This window comes from Sprattus sprattus (assembly GCF_963457725.1).
Source record: "Sprattus sprattus genome assembly, chromosome: 19".
NCBI classification, from domain to species: Eukaryota; Metazoa; Chordata; class Actinopteri; order Clupeiformes; family Clupeidae; genus Sprattus; species Sprattus sprattus.
The window spans coordinates 6,461,992-6,471,678 of record NC_137917.1 but is presented as its reverse complement, the minus strand read 5'-3'; positions in this window follow the sequence as shown (position 1 = coordinate 6,471,678).

The following is a 9,687-nucleotide window of genomic DNA, read 5'->3' as shown; positions in this document are numbered from 1 at the left end:
TGATCAAACACCTACTTCCTCTTTGTTTGAAGGTAATGCATATGTTTGACACTGGTTTTGTAAACATTTTCAATGTTTCATTTAGTTATGTTTTCACATGTGGTATATCCAGTGGTTTAGTGGTCCCTGGAGAAGTAGGTATACTCATAGCCCATAGTTTAAACCCCCATCACCCATCATCATTCTTTTATTTGATTGGTTCTTCACCAGTAATACAGGGACCACAATGCATTTGGGTTGATTTTAGGGATCCCATGGATAACAAGTGTAGGCCTAATCCATCAGCATGTTATGTTTCTTGTAATAGCATTTTTCATTGTCACCACTTGAATCCACCTGATTTAAGCAGGTTAGAGGTGGATAGCAGCCTATTTACTACAGCAATCAGAATGAAAAAATATCTTTTGGTTGAGTTTTGTGCATATTTTAAACATTCAATTTCATACTGTTTCACTATAATGCCAGATATCAGCCAAATTTCACCTGTAGCAAGTAGCTGCTTATCATTGGCAACTACTATAGCAATCAGAATGAAAAAATATATTTTAATTGATTTTTGGTGAATATTTAAAAAAACTAAATGAACGACCGTTTCACTATAATGCCAGATATCAGCCAAATTTCACCTGTAGTAAGTAGCTGCTTACCATTGGCAACTACTACAGCAATCAGAATGAAAAAATATATTTTTATTGATTTTTGGTGAATATTAAAAAAACTAAATGACATACCGTTTCACTATAATGCCAGATATCAGCAAAATTTCACCTGTTGTAAGTAGCTGCTTGGCAATCAGAATGAAAAAATATCTTTTGGTTGAGTTTTGGTGCATATTTTAAACATTCAAATGCATACTGTTTCACTATAATGCCAGATATCAGCCAAATTTCACCTGTAGTAAGTAAACGCCTATTATTGGCAACTACTACAGCAATCGGAATGAGAAAATATCTTTCGGTTGAGTTTTGGTGCATATACATGCTGTTTCACTATGATGGCAGATATCAGGAAGATTTCACCTGTAGTATGTAGTTGCCTATCACTGGCAACTACTACAGCAATCAAAATGAGAATATGTATGCAATCAGAATGCGAACATGTCTTTCGAAAACGAATATCTGTCGAATATCGAACGTCCGGCTAACTTATTCCCGCTAGGATAAATGCCCTGTTTTGAGAAGTGGGTATACGCAATGCTGACTGAAAAATAAGTGGGTATACTCCGTATACCTGCGTATACCCTGGACTACACTACTGGGTATATCAATACATGTGAATTCATGGACACTAGCAAGTGTTTTTAGACTAAGACCTTTACTCTCTGAGCTGACAAACAATTGCTTAAATTGAACAGCCTAAGCGCACAGGCAAGGTGATTTCTAAAAGGATTGATTGATCAAGTTTGTCGTCATCAAAATTCACTTTGAAATAGTAACTACCTTGAAATACTTTTCCCACAGATACGCTGATTCTCATATGGGAGAATATGAGCTGGATCGAAGCCTTGACCTACTGCAAGACACATCATCTGGACCTGGTCTCAGTCACTGATGTCCAGATGCAGCATGCGGTGGCAAAGAAAGCAGCCAATGCGTCCACCTCCAGTGTGTGGCTGGGCCTGCGCTACACCTGCAAGTTCTCCTTCTGGTTCTGGGTTAGCTCGGACAGCATGTGCTACCAGAACTGGGCACCAGGGCATGGCCCGGGGGGGCAGAGAGAGTGTGGCCTCTCAGGGGCAGTAGAGTCCAGCAGGGGGAACCAGTGGGTTAGCCTGCACCAGACTGAGAAACTCAACTTTATTTGTCTTTCGAGTGGTAGTGTATGATAAACGGTTGAGCTGTGTTAAAAGTGTGTGAATAACAACAGAAAGAAAAGGAAAGACTTGAAAAGAATGTGAATAGTCTTTTGAAATGCTGTTTTATTTCAAACACTGAACAACAGGGTCTCAGTTCTTTTCAGGCTTGGTTGGCAAATGTGTCTTTTGGGCAAATGAGAAAAGTTTAGTTCCTCAGCAGTTGCCATTCAAGTATTGAAAATGTAACAGGGTATAGTATTTTTGTGAAAAGGGATCAAGGAAATATTGTTTCAAATGGTTCACACGCTTCCAGAAATCTATATTTCCGTAAATAGTGGGCTGGATCAAGCGAACATATGGACATGTAAATCAGCAGCCAAATGTTCCATCCGTCTCCAGGAGCCACGTTCTGACTTCGTCCCCCCCACCCAGAGCCGTTGCCTGACCCCTGACCCCTCGGGCACCCCTCGCCCCCGCAGACCACAGACGCATGGCCGGGCCTCCTGACCTCACCTTCACTCCGCGCTGAGGGAGGCCGGCCCGCCTTTGTCCCCCAGACAACATCCCTGCCTGATCGGAACTGATGGATTCGCCTTCTCTGCTTCCCATGTTTCCCATGGTTCATCCATTGCTTCCTGGGAGCCCCGCAGCGGGAATGTGTTTCAATGGTCTAGCCTTTGTTTCTATTTTCCTAAAAGTATGTGAAAATGAGAGAGCTTTTATGATTTGTCTTTTATGTTGGCAAATGTCAGTGGGAATGCTTAAGAGTATGGTGTTGTTTGATGTAACAAAGTATTCAACGCTCATTGACCAGTTACTTATTTAACTGTATCATATTCCATTACCTCTGGTTATGTCTCCGGACACATTCCTTGATCTGGTGTGTTTGAATTTTCACTGCGATGGTTGAAATACAAACTGTGGAAGGCGGTGCTGAAAGTTGTGGATTAATTTACTCTTAGAGAAACAGAAGTGTTAATGGTCAAGGTACAATGAAAGCTTAGTGTAACCATAAAGGAGAAACTACTGCTCATCCTCTACTGGTAAGGGTCTTCAGTTGATTAAGTTGAGTAAATCTTATGATACATAAATCCATGTGTTAATTCATCATACAACAAACTACCAACTACTTCCATTCATTCTAACAGACAAGCCATGACTATATAAAATACCACGAGCATGCTGAGTAGCTCCTTTGCTTAAGAAACTGATAAAGTTGAGCTGTTATCCCATATAAAATTTTGTCTAACAAAATGATACACCGCCAAAACAGTACTCTCCACATGGAGACTGGCCTCACAAACGTCATCTTACCACATACCTACACTTATACCTTATACCCCTCATACTTACCTCACCTCCCTTATCTCGGCAAACTTCACCACGTCACACACAGCCGTCACCCTATCAGGTCCACATCTTAACACACATACCAAACACATCAAGATGTACCATAGAAAAGATTTAGACTGATAACAAACAGCTTCATCCCACTTCTGCACATCTCATAAACACCCCTTGCATAGACGCTCCTCACAAAACACACATACTGTCACAGCCATGTAAACAGCATACAAACAATAATTCACCCCAAACACACTGAGCAATAACTCTCACAAATATGCCAGACTTTCTGCTTATGTGGTTCCACCCGTATGTGGAACCATCCATACTGCAGTGTGCTGTGTAGGCTCATTAAAATATGCCCAATATGAAAATGTGACAGTTGAACAAACTCAAAAGACTATGCTGGATGATAGTCATCAGCATGATAGTCCACACCTTGTTCGGTATCAGTTTTGCTTTTTCAGTAAATGTGTGATTAAGAGAGCTAACATAAGAATGGGCATGAAATGATTGTGACATTAATGATATCAGGCACTATTGGTCCACGCGTAAAGCCCAGCAAGGCTGCACCCCATTAGCCCTGAGAGGCTCGGAGTTGGAGCAGCGAGTGTCACTGAAGGAGGCCTGGCCAGCAGGCTGCAGGAGGCTCGATCAATGGTCTTTATCCCAGTTCAATGTTAATGTCCTGTAGGCCCCTCATCATCGGACCCTGCACGGGACCCCCCTCCCTCTTTTCTCACCCACAGCTCCTCTTGTCTGCTGCCCAGCTGCCCGTGCCCCCGACCTCCTGACCCTCACTCCTGACCCCGGGAGTCGTTCCCACGGCTCACCCTTTTGTCAGCCTCGCACCATGGCAATGCACTGGTCACTGCTGCTGTGGTAATTGATGGCCAGGCCTGAAGAAGTAACATAAAGGCAAGTGCACAGTGATCTGATTAACCATCTAATGATATGGCTCATTGCATAGCACTACTAAAGCTACTTTTCCAAAAACATCTAAAACAGAGTCTAGAGAATACAACAACAGTGCTCTACACAATACCAACATCTGGTAGAAATGTTAGTGATGATGCCAATATTATTAACCTACATATTTTGCACATTTCACTTACAGACCTTAATAGTTCTCAGTGAACAGTTGTAAGTGGAGATACCATTGAATGCAAGTTAAAGTTCAATAAGGCTCTTGTAAAAATGATCAGTGATCATTCCAAGGGCACTTCAGTCTGCCATAATGAACACAATATACAGTGCTAAATCAGAAGGAGAAGCAATGTCCAGCCACCACTCCACAACTGCATTATATAACCCTCATCTGAAGTATTCCTGCCTTGTACTTCAACTGACCACCAAAGCCAAGCCATACAAGTTCAACCACTTATTCTCTTCTATCCCTCACTTTCCATCTATCCACCTGCCATGTGTAACCCTGCCCCCAACCTCTTCCCTCCATCCCTACCACTCTCTTTCTTTGCCCTCTGTCTCCACCCCCGTCACTTTCGTCATTTATTGTAGCAAAGGAGATTTTCTCCATTGAGGACCAGTTTCTTAGGTTACCCCAGCGCTGCATGTAATGAGATGGACAGAGGAGGAGAGGTTTGGCCACAAGCTCACAGATAGCAGAGGAGCACAAGCAGGACACACACACTTTGGAGAGACAAGGCCATGAGGAAGGAGGACACTGGACACAGAGTGGAGAAGACTTCATCACAGGAGTACGCGTGGTAGGAGACGCTCACAGCTGTGGATGACTACAAAGGTAACATTGATATACAGGATTAAGAATAGATCTACAAAGAACTTTTAATTTGGAAGAAAGCATGGAGTGAGAGGCTTCAACCGCGATTCTTTTTCCTGAATCAGTCTTGATTTACGCCAAACAAACAATGGAGTTTTGAATGGTCATTTAGTTACAACTTGCCTAAATAAGTGGGATTGTAAGAAACCCCTTATCATAGCAGACTTAATTGACTTCCAAGAGCAGAATTAAGAACTAAGGGTTATTTTTTTTATACATAGGGATGTATATTCACACTGTTATTACATTTTTTTGACTGAATTCACCACTAAGTTGGTGATTTCATGAGGACAATAAATGAATGCACTGAATGGTAAATTCACATGGTTTTCTGGTAAATAATGTTTTGGGGACATCACTTCTAAGGAGTTGTTTAATCCCGCCTTTTTTATCACCAGGGATGACCAAAGGAATGGCTACTAAGCTTCTGGCCGCCTGGGGGTCAAAGGGTGATTGTCCAAACGCAATTCTTGTGTTTGGCAGATCTCCCTGCAGGAGTTGTGGATGGACATCACACCTTTGGCCCTCCCTAACCTTCAGTCTGAAATAAAAGGAGGAGACTGGGAGAAGAAAAGGAGCATACCATTGGGTGATCATGCAGAGTGCTGGGTTTGTTAAGAAGATGGTTTTATGGGTTTAGGAGTTTAAATTAGAGACTGGTTTACGGTTTGTTTTTTATCTGTAGCAATGCTGCCAGCATTGGTATCCACTATTACTGTTTTGATGGTTTTCTCAATTTACAAACTAATTAGTAATTGCTACAAAGGAAGAAAGAAAGAAAGAGCTTGAATGGATTAATTGGTTTGTAATCATGAATGGACTGTAAGATTACATTCTCTGGGAGCTGACTCGTAGAGTTTTACTGTCAACCTAGGGTGGTAAACAGGGCAATGAACAGTCACAGGCCTAGGAAAGCATCAAGTAGATGGCTGAGTGGGTGGAGGTCCTGATCAAGAGGATCAAGAAGGGATTGTTGTTTAACAAATGTGCAAATGACCGGGGTCAGTTGGATTCAGTGACCACTCTAATCCCAGTTGCTGGACACACACATACTAATACAGAGGGAGGGAGTTATTTAAAAATATACATCCATGTCTATCGGTTTATGTGCCTCAGTAAAACTAAAATAATTTTGTATTGAACTTAGATAATTACAGGTCTACTCGTTTCTAAATGAATGGAGTTTGTGATGTTATCTAATATAATCATTAAATATTCCAAGATATGTGATACTGTATGCCTCTTTTTATTTCTTAATGCTGAAATGCTGCATCTTGAGCACCCATTATGCTTTTTTGATGCTGTAATGACCTCAATTGTTTTTGCTTTAGTTCACTCTTGGGTTTAATCATGCTGGTGGTGTGCAGAGTAAGGACAGCACCATTGACCATTGAGGAACAAAGAGAACTGAAGACACACAAGAAATGGATCTAAAGCTACTCTTAGAGGATCTTCTTTTACTCGTGTTTTGGAAAGTACATTACGATTTACAAAAATATACATCAACAGGACAGTTCAATGCAAACTGTTTGTAGACATTTTAAGGAAGGTTTGGTTCACCTGGAGCAGTAGTAGTAGAAGTAGTGATCCAGGACTGTAGAGAAATCTCAGAATGCCTACCGACTGTGCAGTGGACACAGGACCTGCTGTATGGTGAGTGCTTCAGGTTCACGGTACTGGGGAGTAGTGAACTATGGGTATTTAATCTAGCAGAATTTGCAGCAGCTTGCTGAAAGTTCAACTGCAATCGTAAATAATTCAATTTAAATTGAGATTATTTCTGAATTCACTGAATTCACTTTCATACATTGGTCAGGAAGAGAGTGCAGTAGGGTGGAGATCTCATCTATCCTGAAGCTCCTCTGCCTCATACCCTGGGACCCCTCCTCAGTGGTGCCACTTTGGTGACTTATGAATGAGACAATGCACTGAAACACTTACATTGGTGATACAGATACACTAATTTAAATCAGGGCTAAACTAAGGCATTAACGGCATAACACACATGGATGAAAACATAACCGGTACACACAATAATACCAGACACGAAATGGAGGCATCATTTATCCGCTATGGAAGCGGCGCTTCCCTACATGCTACACTACAAACAATTTTGGGCCATAAAAGGAAAGTAATTTTTTTTAAATGTTATCATTGCTTCTCTACTGTGATTGGACACCCTTTTACCAGCCGCACCTCATTTGCATTTCATCCATTTTGAAGGCATGCCAAGGCAATGCATTCAGGCAGCCAAGCAGCCACCACGACACACTTGACCTTTGTGTAGTGCATGTGCAAAAGGGTGGGCGTTGCTCAGTGCTCACACAGTGACAACGTCAATATGGATAAACCTCTGAGCCTGTGGATGAATCACCATGGCCATACTTAAGCAAATACATGACACTGACTAGCTGACACTGACCACCGACTAAACTTACATTTTAAATGGCTAACTGAGTAATCCTGCTTGCTGCAATTCTGGACCCTAGTTGCTGGAATGCATTTGCCTGACTGATGGACATTGTATGCAAAACCAAAGATGACGTTGCTTGCACTTTTGTTGGTTTATGTATGACCTGTGAACAAGTAAGGACATTTTGAAATACATTGAAATGAGTGGCATTGTTTTGCTTGTCATTTTGATAATTTTTTTACAAAGCAGTTTGAACTACTTTTTCTAAGTAGCTTTAGTTAACCAAACAAGATTTGAGTGTTTTACCAATTTTTTGTTTCAATTTAATTGAATGTGACTCCAGTTCTAAATGAACAGTGAAATAGTAATCTAAATGTAAATGTGCAAATGACAAAAAAGAATCTCATGCATTGTTTAAAAACCCCAGTGGCGGGATCTTAGAGAGAGATGGCTTCTACAGCCATCTATAGTAGCACCCTGACCCTCCCTTTGTGAGAGTGGACTGACTCGTCTTGAGCGGGGGCCCCCAGGGCTTTCAGCGTGTGGTCACTATTGCACCCTGGAGAGAATCATCTCTTGGATACGGGTTAGCCGGAGTTATCCATGATAATTAAATCTAAACATGCATGCATGTGGTTTCTTTATTTCCATTCAGGCAGACTACGCCCCTGAGCTTCTTTTCTGTCTGTATTCCTTGTGGTGTGAAACCATGCATGTTCTGTTTCCGCGCTCATTTGTCATTTATTATTAGATCCTGAGAGCATTCCATCATCACACTTTCTCCACTCTTTCTTAAGAATGTGTTTCTATCACATCCTTTTGCTCTCACTGCACACCACACCATTTTCACATGGGGCACCAGATTTCAAACCAATGAGAGTGCGCGTCAGGCGTCTTTATGAAGTCCCTGTGGTGCACTGTAGAGGGGAACAAAACTCCTTGCCTGATTGCAACATGGATGAAAGCAGTTCATGGGCAAGGGCTGATCCAAAGCCATGGATGGTATAGCCTTGATGTGGAACCATTTATTAAAAACTACACTACCCAAATCATATTGGGATAGTCATCACCCTAAATGACTTTATTTTGTTGTGAAAGATCAAAGGCTTGGATTGCAAACAGTATCATTTATGACATAGCTGGATTTGTGCCAAAAAGAAAAGAAATGCAGTTCCTTATTCAAACCATTTGGTCTATTGTACTATAGCAGTGTTCATTTGAGAAGTGAAAAGTAAAAAAAAAAAAAAAAGAGAGAAATTTCACACACAAAAAAAAACATAAAACCTTGTAGAACGCAGACATGTTTTTTGTAGATTGCACAGGAAAGAAAGTAATGTTTTCTCTTGTGGGCACATCCCTTAACAGGAAGCTGAATGTATTTCCTGTCACATTCCTCTGTGATGCTGCAGATGGATTAAGACTGAGGTCCAGACACAGGCACAGGCACAGACACACCAGGGTCTTAAAGTCCTTCAAAGGATGAAGCAAACCTGAGAGAAACTCCATGATTTAGTGGACAGCAGAAGGCATGTTATAATAAGCATGTAACACTGACGCAGGATCATGATTGATGAACCATAACATAACTGTACATACAAACAAAAGTTGATCACCTCAAATGGAGGAAAATCCTTCTTTGTAGATTCAAATCAGTGTCAATATTTTGGATGCATTGTTTCACAGTGTATTGAAAGAACTTTACAGGCAGGCAAATGTTTATTTACACTTTCCCCGTCTGGTCACATGCTAGTTTTACACAGTCACTGTTTTTATAACACTTCTCCCTCTCTCTCCCACGAGAACCACCCTCCCTTCGTCTGTCTCCTCCCCTCTCCCCGTCTTACAGCTCCACAGTCTGTACCCCACTACCCCAGCCACCATGGCAAAGCTGACCGTCAGGACTACCAACCCCAGGGACAGCAGAAGGGAGGAACTGTTCCCCTGGCGCTGAGAGTGGTCCCATAGCCCCACTGCCACATGGCTTATGCCAGTGAGGGTCCCCCAGGTGCCAAGGGCTAACGCGCAGGACCCACAGGACAGCTCAGTGCCGCCCGTCACAACAGAGACACCGGCCACCGAGACAATGCCACAGGGCAGGGTGACGGTGTCAGATTTGGGGTCAAAGGTCACAGCAGAGGTGGGAGCTGTCGGGTCAGACAGGTCGGGTGTGGCCATCCTGCTGATGTTCTTAACATGAAAAGGTGAACACAAAGACTGGGGCTTTGAAATGTTCTGTTTTTCTAAATGAGAAGTTTCCCCTAGGAGTGAACTGTACAGGGCATCGAGGACTGATGCTAGCTTGGGGACATTTTCCAGCTGTTGTCCTATCTGGCA